General features: G+C 49.3%; 3 pseudogenes; all 3 read right to left on the reverse strand.

The window, feature by feature from the left end:
* Positions 1-10,200: 10,200 nt before the first annotated feature.
* Positions 10,201-10,320, reverse strand: LOC143932334 (5S ribosomal RNA; annotated as a pseudogene).
* A 268-nt stretch (positions 10,321-10,588) lies between these two features.
* On the reverse strand, positions 10,589-10,707 carry LOC143932258 (5S ribosomal RNA; annotated as a pseudogene).
* Positions 10,708-10,815: 108 nt separating this feature from the next.
* LOC143932017 (5S ribosomal RNA) lies at positions 10,816-10,934 on the reverse strand (annotated as a pseudogene).
* Between the last annotated feature and the right edge of the window lie 5,290 nt (positions 10,935-16,224).

The raw sequence follows: 16,224 nt of genomic DNA on the forward strand, positions 1-16,224 counted from the left end.
GACTTCCTCCTGGGGCTGTACCTCTGCTGTGCATATTATGAGGGGCTCTCACCATCCCTGTGCTATGCTCATTATGAGGGGCTCCCACCATCCCTGTGCTGTGCTGACTTCCTCCTGGGGCTGTACCTCTGCTGTGCATATTATGAGGGGCTCCCACCATCCCTGTGCTATGCTCATTATGAAGGGCTCCCAGCATCCCTGTACTATGCTCATTATGAGGGGCTCCCACCATCCCTGTGCTATGCTAACTTCCTCCTGGGGCTGCTTATTATGAGGGGCTCCCACCATCCCTGTGCTATGCTGACATCCTCCTGGGGCTGCTTATTATGAGGGGCTAACACCATCCCTGTGCTGTGCTGACTTCCTCCTGGGGCTGTACCTCTGCGGTGCATATTATGAGGGGCTCCCACCATCCCTGTGCTATGCTCATTATGAGGGGCTCCCACCATCCCTGTGCTATGCTCATTATGAGGGGCTCCCACCATCCCTGTGCTGTGCTGACTTCTTCCTGGGGCTGCTTATTATGAGGGGCTCCCACCATCCCTGTGCTATGCTGACTTCCTCCTGCGGCTGCTTATTATGAGGGGCTCCCACTATCCCTGTGCTATGCTGACTTACTCCTGGGGCTGTACCTCTGCTGTGCATACTATGAGGGGCTCCCACCATCCCTGTGCTATGCTCATTATGAGGGGCTCCCACCATCCCTCTGCTATGCTGACTTCCTCCTGGGGCTGCTTACGGTGCAGGTGTCAGTGCTGTATATCACGGTGCTGGTGTCAGTGCTTTATGTCACGCTGCTGATGTCAGTGCTCTCTATCACAGTGCTGGTGTCAGATCACTCTATCACGGTGCAGGTGTCAGTGCTGTATATCAGGGTGCTGGTGTCAGTGCTTTATGTCACGCTGCTGATGTCAGTGCTCACTATCACGGTGCTGGTGTCAGATCACTCTATCATGGTGCAGGTGTCAGTGCTCTATATCACGGTGCTGGTGATCATCACCTGCACCCTCTTCTTTGCCTACCCTGACCTTCCCTCGCCTCCATTGGCTCAAGAGTCCTGAATTTTCAGAATTTCACATATAAAAAAAGAATGCTTGTAGTTGTCGATCCCAGATTCACCTCATACATGTGTTATGTCATTGGCCATGTGGTGGGACTATGTGTGCACAGCTAGTAATTATTTTTTGGCTGCAAATATGACCTGTAGGTTTGTAAAGTTCACCATCCCTGTGCTGTGCTGACTTCCTCCTGGGGCTGCTTATTATGAGGGGCTCCCACCATCCCTGTGCTATGCTGACTTCCTCCTGGGGCTGCTTATTATGAGGGGCTCCCACCATCCCTGTGCTGTGCTGACTTCCTCCTGGGGCTGTACCTCTGCTGTGCATATTATGAGGGGCTCCCCCCATCCCTGTGCTATGCTCATTATGAGGGGCTCCCACCATCCCTGTGCTATGCTGACTTCCTCCTAGGGCTGCTTATTATGAGGGGCTCCCACCATTCCTGTGCTGTGCTGACTTCCTCCTGGGGCTGTACCTCTGCTGTGCATATTATGAGGGGCTCCCACCATCCCTGTGCTATGCTCATTATGAAGGGCTCCCACCATCCCTGTACTATGCTAATTATGAGGGGCTCCCACCATCCCTGTGCTATGCTGACTTCCTCCTGGGGCTGCTTATTATGAGGGGCTCCCACCATACCTGTGCTATGCTCATTATGAGGGGCTCCCACCATCTCTGTGCTATGCTGACTTCCTCCTGGGGCTGCTTATTATGAGGGGCTCCCACCGTCCCTGTGCTATGCTGACTTCCTCCTGGGGCTGCTTATTATGAGGGGCTCCCACCATCCCTGTGCTATGCTGATTTCCTCCTAGGGCTGTACCTCTGCTGTGCATATTATGAGGGGCTCCCACCATCCCTGTGCTATGCTCATTATGAGGGGCTCCCACCATCCCTGTGCTGTGCTGACTTTCTCCTGGGGCTGCTTACGGTGCAGGTGTCAGTGCTGTATATCACGGTGCTGCTGTCAGATCACTGTATCACGGGGGAAAGGTGTCAGTGCTGTATATCACGGTGCTGGTGTCAGTGCTTTATGTCACGCTGCTGATGTCAGTGCTCTCTATCACGGTGCTGGTGTCAGATCACTCTATCATGGTGCAGGTGTCAGTGCTCTATATCACGGTGCTGATGTCAGTGTTTTATGTCACGGTGCTGATGTCAGTGCTCTCTATCACGGTGCTGGTGTCAGATCACTCTATCACGGTACAGATGTCAGTGCTCTATATCACGGTGCTGGTGATCATCTCCTGCACCCTCTTCTTTGCCTACCCTGACCTTCCCTCGCATCCATTGCCTCATGAGTCCTGAATTGTCAGAATTTCACATATAAAAAAAGAATGCTTGTAGTTGTGGATCCCAGATTCACCTCATGCATGTGTTATGTCATTGGCCATGTGGTGGGACTATGTGTGCACAGCTAGTAATTATTTTGTGGTTGCAAATTTGACCTGTAGGTTTGTAAAGTTTGCCTCCCATTGAAGTCAATGGGGCCCACCGCGAACGTTACGGTTCGCGAATTATCGGCTGCGTTCGCGTTTCGTGTTCGCGAAACGTCCCGTCGGAAGTTCGTCCATCACTAGTTCAGAGGGAGCCCAAGCAGTATCTGACAGATAATGTTTACCCAGTCTTACAGGACCTAGTGGCTAAGTGCCAGATGTGGAAAACTCTACCCCCGACACCAGTGGGTAGGGTCAACTTGCTCAAGATGACGTTTCTCCTGAAATTTTTATATGTCTTTCGAAACACCCCGGTCCCCATCCCCAATTCATTTTTTAAGAAGGTAGAACACATAGTGAACACCTTTATATGGGCCGGGGCGACCCCAAGAATAGCACAAACTACCCCCCAATTGCCCCTGTCACTTGGGAGTCTAGCCCTTCCCTGTCTGAAGGAATATTATTGGGCAGCAGTACTGGTTACGGTGCGGTGGTGGTTCATGCAGCTCCGCTCCAACCCGTCTGTTAATCTGGAGGTGGCAATTTTAGGCTCCTATGCTGCATTGAGTAACTTAGTCTTTAGAGGGCCGAAGGCTCACCCTGAGGTCCCTACCCCTATGCGAACTACGCTTCGGGTTTGGTATCAGGTTACGACTCGATTGAACCCGCCCGCCGCACTGTCGCCATACACCCCACTGTGGGAAAACCCAAAGTTGCAACACCTCAACTCGGTCCCGGACCCTGCCCTTTGGGCTAGGTATGGTGTCACAACTATGCAACAGGTGATGCCGAGGGGATCACTTATCCCCTTTGATTCCCTTAGAGAAGAATACCAATTCCCCTTCAGAATGATTTTTCGCTACATACAATTACGCCACGCACTGAGAGCACAATTTCCTTCAGGAGTAATCTTACACTCCTACATTGTCGAGAAATTTCTCATGGCCCAGGAGGCGGATCGTGTCCTCTCCTCTCTTTATCTTAGGATCTCGACTGGGTCGGCCAGGGGTGGACCTAGCTCTTCCAGAAATGGCAGGAGGACCTCCCCACCCTGGCGACTGATGATTGGGAAGAGGGGATACAACAATATTTGCCATTGATGATATCAGCTAAGGACTGGTACATACAGTTGAAATTTATTCATAGGGCATACTATACCCCGCAACTCCTTTCCAGAGTATACCCGGGATACTCGGATAGATGCCCGAAGTGTACCACTTTATACATGTGGTGTGGGAGTGCCCGGTTATAAGATGATTTTGGGAAGGTGTGGTGCGGGAGATCAACGAAGTTGGGGACCTCTCGTTGGGGTTAGATCCGGTAGTTTTACTGCTGGGCGTGTGTCACAGGGTGGCGCCAAATACATATAAACAGCTGTTTGCGTTTTATACGGCGTTCTATGCCAGAAAGACTATTCTTATGCAGTGGAAGAAATCAGACCCACCTAGTGTAGCCCACTGGAAATCCCTGATTGATTCTGCCCTCCAGCTGTACAAGGTACAAAGTTTACTAAGATCCGGGGATGTTGGGTACAAGAGAGAAGCGCACTATGAGACACAGGGCTGACCTGTATTGATGCGTTGGTCCCCTCACCCCAACCTACTGTAGATGGTTAGGTGCTGTATTATGATCAAATGGCCTGACCCTTTATAGCAGCCAAATTAACCCCTTCCCGCCGAGCGTACGCAGATGTGTGTACTCGGCTTCCGGGGGGTATACCGGGATGATGCCCGCACCTGCAAGCATCATCCCGGTACCATTTTTTTCAGCAGGCGATTGGCTATCCAGGCATAACAACCGATGTGGCTAAAAGCCGCTTGGCTGTTATGCCGGAGGAGCGGGAGGGGACGTCCCCCCCTCCCGCCGCCTTCCGCCGCTGTTACCGGTGCTCCTGCTCGATCGGGAGCACCGATTCAAATTCCGCTGCCTCCGGCTGCTGGGCAGGGACTGGAATGAAGCCGTAATCGGCTTCGTTCCAGTCTCCTCATCGTAAACACGGAAGCGACGTCATGACGTCACTTCCCGTTTACTCGGCTGCCAATGGCGCCGGTTTAAAAAAAATATCCGGTATTCAGAATCGCCGTTTCGGCGATCTGAATACATTGAAGTGTAAAGGAGGGGTGGGGGGTCTTTTAGACCTTTTTATCCCTCCATAAAGAGTACCTGTCACCACCTATTACTGTCACAAGGGATGTTTACATTCCTTGTGACAGCAATAAAAGTGATCAATTTTTTTTTTTTTTAAAACAATTTAGTCATTTGAAAAAAAATAAGAAAATAAAAATAATTTTTTTAAAGCGCCTGTCGTCCCCGCGAGCTTGCGAAGCAAAGAAAACGCATACGGAAATTGCGCCCGCATATGTAAACGGTGTTTAAATCACACATGTGAGGTATCGCCGCGATCGTCAGAGTGAGAGCAATAATTCTAGCACTGGACCGCCTCTGTAACGCTAACCTGGTAACCGTAAAAAAAATTTAAAGCATCGCCTATTGAGATTTTTAAGTACCGTACTTTGTCGTCAATCCACAAGTGCGCACAATTATAAAGTGTGACATGTTTGGTATCTATTTACTCGGCGTAACTTTATCTTTCACATTACGCAAAAAAATTGTGCTAATTTTACTGTTTTTTTTTTTTTTTATTCATGAAATTGTCCCTTTTCCCAAAAAGTTGCGTTTAAAACACCGCTGCGCAAATACTGTGTGACATAAAATATTGCAACAATCGCCGTTTTATTCTCTAGAGTCTCTGCTAAAAAAATATATATAATGTTTGGGGGTTCCAAGTAATTTTCTAGCAAAAAATATGGATTTTAACTTGTAAACACCAAATTCCAAAAATAGGCTTAGTCATGAAAGGGTTAAGGAGTTGTCCCCTACGAATACTGGGATAAGTGCAGTGCGGATATGTTCTGCTGAATATGACTGCTAAATCTGAATGTACGCTATACTCCATAGCTTGATTCTGCTCTGATCCTTTTTTTTTTATTTTTCTTTTTTGTGCTTGTTACATTGTATTTTATATTTTATATGTAAAAAATATGATGTGATGCATTGCTGTATCCGTTAAGAGACCAATAAAAATGTTTCTGTTAAAAAAAAAAATAATGCATGCCAATCAGTGATGCCCATTGTGGGCACTGATTGGCATACATTGTGGGCACTGACTGGAATCCCTGGTGGTCTAGGGTGGCATACCTGCTGCTGGGCATCCCTGGTGGTTTGGTGGAGTCCCTGGTGGTCCAGTGTGCAGCACAGACCCCCCCTCTCAGAGGAGCAGCCGATCGGCTCTCCTCTACTCGCGTCTGACAGACGCGAGTGAGGAACAGCCGATCACCGGCTCTTCCTATTTACACTGTGATCAGCCGTGATTGAATCAGACTGACACCCCGCAACAATGATCGCCGTGATGCGCACCCCCGGGGGCGCGCAGCGGCTCAAAATCCTGAGGATGGTCTATGACGTCCAGTCAGGATTTTGAAACCACTTTGCCGCCGTCATTTGACAATGTGCGGGTGGCAAGCGGTTAATGTGGACTAGAATATAAGTGTCTTAAATATCGTATATTGTATATAACATCCAACGTTAATCAAGGATCAATAAAAGTCCAAAAATAGTGCAAAACTGTAAATCTCTTGTGTCCATAAAGTGCAGAGTGCAAAAAAAAAATCCCCAAAATATGTGCAAATAGTGCAAAAAAAAAAATTGTATATGTAAAAAACTGTGGAAAAAACTGAGCAAAGCAAAGCTGTTTTATATATGCCACATAAGGCTACCAGCTATATAAATAATGCGCTCAGTCAATATGTATCAGTTCACAGGAACCATGAGGTAGATCAAAAACAGATTATAGGTGAGTCACCTATAATCTGTTTTTGATCTACCTCATGGTTCCTGTGAACTGATACATATTGACTATTTATTGGTGACCTGCTACTCAGGTAAAGTGAAAACACACAGATTTCAATAGGTGCTGTCTTAAATTCAGTGACTTGAGTCTTGCAGTATTTTTTGGTGACTCTGGTGTAGCACGACTCCCATTGTAAAATCACCAGCTAGGGGTACGTTTTGTCTTAATCTTTGAGACTTCTGATGTAGTGTTTTTGTTTTTGACCCACCCCCCCTCTCCTCCCTAGTTATCCTTGCTGCCTAAAAGCTTACTCCCCAGCACATCCCATCCACACCCGAGCATAGTGGAAATGCATGTTCCTGCTTCACTTTTTTTTGTGTTTTTCCCATGTAAACAAGCATCACTTGAATGGGCTGCCCTATAAGCGATAAACGCCCCAAAGTAGCTTAAAGAAACTTTTTGGTCATGGAGCATTGCGCATTTTGGCAGCAAAACCTTTCTGCATGTTTCCAAAAAGGCAACAAATGTGCATAGCGTGTGCGCTTCCATTTAGGCAGTGTCTGAATCCATCTACACATTTCCGAACACGCAACCCACACAGAAAATGCAGTTTGCTGTGCGGTTTGAAAACGCCCTGCAATGCCCACTGTTCTGCTTTGCGTTATTGAACTGTTGTATAACACTAGTCAGACAGCTTAAAAATAATTCAGAAGTCAAGAAACACAAGACATCAGATCTGTATGTATTCTTTTTTCCAAATAACTTTGTAAAACTACAACATAAGCATAAACAAATGTGTCAGTGCATTAAAACCATTATACAGCAGCCTCACTCTATCAGTGAAAGTACTCACGGACAATTCCACCATTAGCCCAGGAATAGTTAAGAGCTCTACTGCATTCAGTCAGCTTGGATCAAGGAGCAATCATGAAATTAAGGAAGTACAGTTCCAGCTTTCACTGTGAAGAAAATATCACTTCCTGTCAAGCTGTGACAAAATAATAACTAACTCTGACCACTAGATGGCAGCAACGTGAAACTAACATTGCAGTATAATCTGTAACAGCACATAAAAAATATGGACAGAACACTGTCTGGCATAATTTATTATGTCACTACCTAAATAACTACTGCTATGCAGAAAAAACATAAACAGGAAAATGGAATCCTAGCTAGTCCGAGATCAAAACTGTCAGTTACAGGTCTGAGATAAATTCTGGTGGTCTCATTTTTCACAATCTTGACCTCCACCTTTCTAACCTTGCCATCCCTGCTTAGAGCATTAACAAGTCCTATGGGCCACTCATTCCTGCCCTCTTGGCTGTCCTTCAACATAACATCACCCACTTTTACATTTAGACGATCCTGAGTCCATTTCCTAAGGCGTTGCAGATTTGACAGATACTCTTTTCCATCTTTTCCAAAATGTGTCTGCCAAGCATTGTACTTCCATTGTTTTACATGAAATTGTGTTGTACTTATGGTTCCAGATGGAGCATACAAAGAGTTCACCTTTTGAGCCAACAACATTGCTGGGGTAAGGGCCATAGGTGTATCTGAGTCTGAGGACACAGGAACTATAGGCCTGGCAATAGCCGTAACCTCTGCCATAAAGGTGCGTAAAGTGTCATGGGTCAACTGAGCAGGTTTGGTTTGTAGCAACATAGCATCCAAGATTCGACCTGGCAATACCTATAAGTCTCTCCCAGATGCCACCCATATGTGAGGAGTGTGGAGGATTAAAGACCAATGTACATCCTCCGTCTTGGATAAAGTCTTGCAATTGTGATTCGCTGTCACAATTGTTAAGTTCTTTGCAGGCTCCCACAATTTGTTCCTCTCACTTCCCCCCCTGTTCTACCCCCCCCAGTGCTCTCCCCCCTGTTCTTTCCCCCCCAGTGCTCTTCACTCCCCCCAGTGCTCTCCCCCCCGTTCTTCCCCCCGTGCTCTCTACTCCCCCCAGTCCTCCCCCCTGTTCTTCCCCCCAGTGCTCTTCACTCCCCCCCTGTTCTACCCCCCCAGTGCTCTCCACTCCTCCCAGTGCTCTCCGCCCTTGTTTTCCCCCTCCCCCTTGTTCTTCCTCCCCCCAGTGCTCTCCCCCTGTTCTTCCCCCGCAGTGCTCTCCACTCCCCCCAGTGCTCTCCGCCCTTGTTTTCCCCCTCCCCCTTGTTCTTCCTCCCCCCAGTGCTCTCCCCCTGTTCTTCCCCCCCAGTGCTCTCCACTCCCCCCAGTGCTCTCCCCCCTGTTCTCCCCTCAGTGCTTTCCACTCCCCCCAGTGCTCTCCTCCCTGTTCTTTCTCACCTCCCCAGTGCTCTCAAGCTCTCCCCATCACTCTCCAGCTCCCACCCCAGTGCTCTCCATCCCTCCATTCTCCCCACCTCTGTTCATTATGGCCCCCTGGTGCTCTCAAGCTCCACCCATCTCTCTCCAGCCCCCCCGTGCTCTCTACCCCCCGTGCTCTCTACTCTTGTTCTTTTTGGCTCCCCCCAGCACTTTCAACTCCCCACCCCTGTACTCTCCACTCCCCCCTGCATTTTACCCCCACCCATGTGCTCTCCAACCCTGCCAATGCTCTTCACCTCCCATAATGCTCTCCAATCCCTCGTGCTTTTCCCCCTGTTCTTTCTGGCCCCCACTGGTGCTCTCAAGCTCTCACCCCTACTCTTTGTACCCCCCAGTACTCTCCAGCCCCCGTGCTCTCCATCCCTGTTTTTCTGCCCCCCCCCAGTGCTCTTCGCCACCCCACATTCTTAGCCCCCTCAGTGCTCTCAGCCCACCATGCTCTCCACCCCTGTTCTTTTTGCCCCCCCGTACTCTCAAGTTCCCCCCAGCACTCTCTGCTCCCCACCCCTGTGATCTCCACTACCCCCTGCTCTTTGCCCCCACCCATGTGTACTCCAACCCCGCCAATACTCTCTGCTGCCCCTTCTCTCCACCTCCCACCCAGTACTCTCCACTTCCCCAGGACCAGAGGACAGGCTGACTGGGGCCGGAAAATGGGGACGGCTGAAGGTGCAGGTGGCCAGGGACCACTCCATCTCACAGCAAACAAATCCTCTGGAAGGAGCACTGTCCCCATCCAAAACGAGAACAGACCCTGCCTGCTGCTGGCCGTCATGGATATCCTGCTGACATGCAAGGCACCTTACCGAGCATCAACAACACACCTTCCCACAGACAGGGACTGCAGACTGGGACATGGGGCACAGGAGGGGCTGCATTCATGGGCTCAGTAAGGCTGCATTCATGGGCACAGTAAAACTGCATTTGATGGGCACAGCGAGGCTGCAATAATGGGCACAGGGAGGCTGCAATGGTGGACACGGTGAGGCTGCATTTGTGGGCACAGTGAGACTGTATTCACAGGCAGAGTAAAGCTGCATTTGGTGAGCACCCGTCCCCTTTACCTTAGTGTATTCTTTCTGTGAAAGGTAGTCCCCCCCCACGTTCTGAGTTCCTGGGGTCCCCCTTGATGATTGTCCACTTACCACTTTTAAATGGAATTTGCATATATATATATATCCCTATGTGACTTCATATCTATATATAATACACTCTTCATCAAATGTTCTTTAAAATGTATGGCTTTCCCTTTCATGAACAAGAAAATAATGACGTTATGCTGTTGGGCTGGTTTTTATTCCCAGTCCGGCCCTGGCGGTCTCCCATCCGGGTACTAACCAGGCTCGACCCTGTTTAGCATCCGAGATCAGACGAGATCGGGCGCATTCAAGGTGACATGGCTGTAGGCGATCTTGCTGGCCACTCTCAACCCTCTTGACAAACACCAAGATGGTCACCCCGGCAAACAAGCAAATAAATAAAACAGGTTGTCGACGCCATCAACATATTAAAAAAAAGCCTACAGCACCTGGTATTCCCAAGCGGTCTCCCATCCAGGTACAAACCAGACCCACACCCTGCTTAGCAGCCGAAATCAGACGAGATCAGGTGCATTCAGGGTGATGTGACCGTAGGCGATCTTGCTGGCCACTCTCAACCCTCTTGAAAAAACGCCAAGATGGTCACCTCGGCAAACAAGCAGAAAAATAAAATATCAGGTACTAACCAGGCCCGACCCTGCTTAGCATCCGAGATCAGACGAGATCGGGCGCATTCAAGGTGATATGGCTGTAGGCGATCTTGCTGGCCACTCTCAACCCTCTTGACAAACGCCAAGATGGTCACCTTGGCAAACAAGTAGAAAGATAAAACAGGTCGTCAACGCCAACAACATATTGAAAAAAAGCCTACGGCACCTGGTATTCCCAGGCGGTCTGCCATCCAGGTACTAACCAGGCCCGACCGTGTTTAGTATCCGAGATCAGACGAGATCAGGCGAATTCATGGTGATGTGGCCATAGGCGATCTTGCTTTCCACTCTCAACCCTCTTGACAAACGCCAAGATGGTCACCTCGGCAAACAAGCAGAAAAATAAAACAGGTCGTCGACGCCAACAACATATTGAAAAAAAGCCTACGGCACCTGGTATTCCCAGGCGGTCTCCCATCCATTTACTAACCAGGCCTGACCCTGCTTGGCATCCAAGATCAGACAAGAATGGGTGCATTCAGGGTGATGAGGCCATACGCGATCTTGCTGGCCACTCTCAATCCTCTTGACAAACGCCAAGATGGTCACCTCGGCAAACAATCAGAAAAATAAAACATCAGGTACTAACCAGTGTAGTTCAGAGGTACCCAACCTGCTTCTTACTGCTATACCACTTGTACTCCAACATCCCCATTTCTTACCCTTCTAAAATGATGAGACCACACCTTAATTTTGGAGTATAAATGGCCATAGCAGCCTATTTATTATTCACACCATATAAATAACTCCAATATCAAATATATACCAAAATATCACCTCCGTAACAACTTGTTTAACTCCAGTCTGGTCTTTGACGGCACCCCCGAACTCCAACACATATTCCACCAATATACCGCGGGACACACGATAGGCCTCCAGCGGATAATCAGCTCGGAGACAACCCCCTTCCCGCAGTGCAACCATTACAGTATTCCAGCTAACCTTTCGCTGGGGTACACCGGAGGGGCACATACTACCGATGAGCCCCCCCTCCCTTTCCATCACATATGTTTACTGCCACCGTCAAAGACCAACAAAACACCGCCACAGCCCGCAAGGATGACACATTACCCTTAAGGGCTCCCCCACACCCCCGGGGCCCGCTGGATCCCATCTTTCAGCCCCAGAGCCCAGAAAACAATCCCCACTACCTAGAGGTGTATTCTAACAACCTAAATTACTGGCCCACATTAGTTTCCACCTCTACTTGCCTGATCACCAGGCCCCCCATTCTGAGCCACAACCTCCCCACCACCTGAGTGTTAGACAACTGTACGAAGTCGTAAAATATCTGACTTAACGTCCGAGATCAGCGCCCTGATCATTCGAACCCAAAAGCATTACCCCTTGCATGCATAACCCAGACGGCCAGCAGTTTATCCCGCCGTGCCTAACGTTCTATTTCCCATATCACCTTGCTCCACCTCAACCCCCATACACCTAGCCAGTGAACACATGCCTCCCTCCTCTAACTACCCAACTGTCTGCCAACGGATCTCGCATCTGCTCTCCTGGCCCCCCAACAAACATACAGATAACAAAGAAAATCCAGACAAGGCGTATAAGTCCTCCATCTGGACAAAAAAAAACGCCAAACAAAGGCAGCACCAACTTTAAAGTAAATCAATGTACCCCTTACCACAAACAACACAGCTTGTATATACAGACTACTCCCCCACTCGTGTTTTATTTTTATTTATTTATTTTTATTATTTATTCCACCACCACATGAAGGCAAAGTTAAGTGCGTAATCACTTTGCTTCCCACCTACCATTCCTCCTTACTGCCGCCTCATCCAACCCACATCTGGCAGCTTCTACAGCCGCCCCGATGCGGAAGGAGTGTGAAGCGTATTCTGAACCATCTAACCTTGCGTCCCAGTGGCATTTTCAGAACACCGACCCGAACTGGAACCTCGACCAATACTTTCCAGCCTTGTACCACATGAACTGCCCCCCCATGCCATCTGTTCCAAACCCTAGAAACTCCCTAAACATTTTATCCCTTTTTTTTTTATTACCCTGAATCCTGGTAACACAAACAGCAGCACCTCCACCCCTCTAACCCTTTGATAATTTTTTTATTCATTTTTTTTTTTAATTGTCCAACCCAAACTCTTTTTTTTTCAATCCACCCTGCACCGCAGGTTAAACAAAAGCCAAAAACCCACCAGTTTCCACTCAGTGGCAGATACCGACTCCCGTTTACCAAGTTCCTAGAACCATAGTACCACCAACAACCTTACCCCCCACATAGCCATGTTTGACCTCAGACTCTTGCACCGAACAACCCACCCTTCTTTTCATACCTTCACGTAAGCCGCCCATGTTGGCTCACTGGCTGACCGCCCTGTTACCTCCCGTGGTGACTCCAATGCCATCTCCCATACCCAGCCCGAGTAGGGAATTCCTCCCCCTCTGTGGCCGGCTAACTCCCACCGAAAATAGATGCAAGGAGTAAGCCCCCCGTGTTTCCGAAGCCTGCAAGATGAATAGCATATAGAAAATGTTCAACTGTACCTAACGCACCACAAAGTGGCGTAGCTGCCGTATGACCAGTTGTGACAACGCAGACATGTGGTTGACCAGGTAAACCACACCCACATAATCACAATTCAACTCTGTGTCAGGTTCCTGCATGACCCTTACCCCAGCTCCATAGCCGGAACCACTGGAAAAATTCCAATAGCACACGTTTACGAATGAACACCCCACTTCCACCCAACAAAATTGGGGCCAAATTTCCTCACTCTATTGCCCCTGAAAGAAAACATTTCCCCCAAACCTGTTTACCCTGCCATGTTCGTGACCCCTTTTCCCATCGACCTGGCATCCACCTATCGTCTGTTATATGTGGACAAGAACTCATACCAAACCTTCTAACCCTCCCTATGTTCCGCATTTAACTGTTTAAATTAGCCAGGGTCTGAAACCCCCACTGTAGCAGACGTCAACCGGCAGGTGAAATTGAACTTACCCAGCAACAAATGCAAAGTCCTCAACTGTACCTCACACCATCCCTGGGCCTCCCCCACCCCCTTCTATAGTACCTCCACCTTGGTCACCGGCAGATGACCCTCCGTAACCCCTGAAACAATCACAATGCCAGAACAAAATAGTACAATATCCCTCGTCGGCCCCCCGTGTTTTGCAGCCAATGGCACTAATGAACCTACCTGCAATGTGCTGCAATGTATAAAGTATAATCGCACACACATCGGAGGAAGGCGGCCCAACACACAAAAACGTCCAAGTCATGTACGATTGAATCAGGGACCGACACGTCTCTATCCCCCCACTCCGGTAATTACCTAAACATCTAACCATGGCTCACTAAATTGAGCAACCTATGGGCAGGCATTGTTCCAAGTAAAAAACTCCTCTTGCCAGCATCTATCCAGCAGCCAAAGCTCTCCGAATAAACTGTAAGCAAGTGGAACACGGATTCCTAGTTCACCATAGGCGCCCCTTTTCCGTCACACCTAACCCACCTTATAGCTGTGTACGTGAAGTATCGGACACAGTGCACCACATTGGATTATGACAGAACCTTTTAACACTAAACTGACAGGAGCTCACATTGCACTGCCAACCCACCCCCCTTCCTTTTCGGCCGACTGTCCAGAGGGGGGTATATACCCCCCCGAAGGAACTGCTTCGGGGGCCTCGACTACTACAGAAACCGCATCCAGAAGCCGCTATCCTTTGATCCCCATTAAGAGGCGGCCATACTGACCTGCATGGTCTAAACTGCTCATCATCCCGTAGCCAATCAGATCCCCCTTTTTAACGTGTGCAATGGCCTACATATAACAGAACAACGGGTTCTTCCCCCCCATGGCAATCGCATAATGGCGACCGCCTTCCACAAAATCAATCGGTACCTCCTCTTACCTTCATCCCTTTTCCCTTAATCTTCCTGCATGGCCCTACACACTTAAAATGTAAATTCCCCCCCTTTTATTTTTTATTTTTTTAAAGGGGGCCATAACAAGAAGATCTCCACACACTTACCTTTTCAAATCGTATCCCGGAATTCCTATTTAATTGTGTTCCCAGGGGACCCTCAAAGCTTTATTTTTTTTGCATCTGCAATCCTTACCATTTCCATCCTACCATTACCTGACAACCCCACCACTGCACCACTGTCCCCAAACTGCAAACGCACCGCCCGCCATTTGTGGGCCAGCATCCACCACCTCTGTTCCTGGAGGAGCAACTGCCGCCGACATTGCACCCCCCTTTCTAACCCCCCAACAAATCCTGTAATGCAACTTAAACGAAAAACATTTAGACATTATTTGATTTACCGGGCTGACTGGAACCCCAACAGCCGCCGTGCTTGCCTCCATTGCTGGCTCGCATTCCTGTGTCTCCTCCTCCTCACACACTGTCAGCTCGCCTTCCGACCTGTTGTCCTAGACCAGGACCGGTGGTGTCATCAGCCCCCCAGGCAAAGAGGTCCTGGGGGCTGTGGAGTCCCTCTGTTGTAGTGCCTGTCTCACTCCCGAAGCTCTGCCTCCTGTTCTACACATGCCTTTCACATACTGTGACCTGGAAGGTCAACCTCGTCCTTCCACCGCCATCTTGTGCCATCTCGCACCGCCCGTATAGGCAGCACCCACCCACGGAGCTCCGCCCCCTTAAAACCTTTTTTTTATATAAGCAGCCTGACGGCCATACTAATAAGTCTCCCTCGCCGAGCCTTCCTCCCCCTACAGCGATGCAGGCAGAGGGGTAGTAGTCCTGCGATTCATGGGCGGGAAAGCAGCACCATAACGGCCCGTGGCCCCACCCACCGAGCTGGGCTGGCGGTGTGGAGTCCGCCCAGACCCTGCTCAGGCAGACGGCTGGGTATTCTTTGCTGGGGGGCCGGATTGTTCCCCCTAGAGTGCTCCTTGCCTGGCGCATGGCCCCAGATGAGGGCCCTGGTGAAAACAGAGTGCCAGAGGCCGCAAACTCTGCATGCACAGCAACCCTCACCTCCCAGCCTCCGTCCACTCACCTGGTCATCCATAGAGACCCTCATCCGAGTGACATCTCAGCCATGTTGGAGGAGCAGAGCAAAAAACTGCCTCCCCCTTTTTTTCTCCACAACTTTCTGTTCCCCAGCCAAGTCCCACCTCCTCCTTATATATTACCACTCCCCCTTGGACTTTACTCACTGTCCCCTCCCCTCTTATCTCTTCATATTAACCCCTGCATTGTCTCCCCTAAAAACATGGTCATGCCTGGCCCTGAACTACTTTTTCTTTTCTGTCTTTTCCGTTTCGGGCCTCACTATATCGTTATTATATCATATTGTCGTTCCCCGAAGTAAGTTGGGGGTCTGTATTCTATAATGTGCAGCATCCATATAGCGATGGGCAAACAAGTAATGAAATGAATTAACCCTAACCGGGGCTTAGATGGGTGGCCCAATATATATAGTGGCGGCTGTTTGACTAGGGGAAGTGAGAGCTACATAATCTTAACAACTAGGGACGGCTTGTCTACCCCTGCCAGTGGCGTAACTAGAACCTTCAGGGCCCCAATGCAAGAAACCATGAAGGGCCCCCCTGATCCCCAGCCAGGGCCCTTCCCTTCGAGTCTGGCAGTGGAACTCCAGGGCGTGGTCACAGGTATGACCTTTGTGAGCCCTGTAGTTCCACCACTGGTATCATTAGTTTTTTTTTATAATTTTTTTTTAATTCTTAGGTGCTCCATTGGGGGACTGTCCCTAGGCAGCATGGGGTCCCTGTCCCCAGAAGAGATGAGGTCCTTTTCTCCAGGGCAGATGAAGTTACTGTC

Source organism: Lithobates pipiens, unplaced genomic scaffold, assembly GCF_037356315.1.
Source record: "Lithobates pipiens isolate NorthernLeopardFrog02 unplaced genomic scaffold, aLitPip1_a1.2 Scaffold_25, whole genome shotgun sequence".
NCBI classification, from domain to species: Eukaryota; Metazoa; Chordata; class Amphibia; order Anura; family Ranidae; genus Lithobates; species Lithobates pipiens.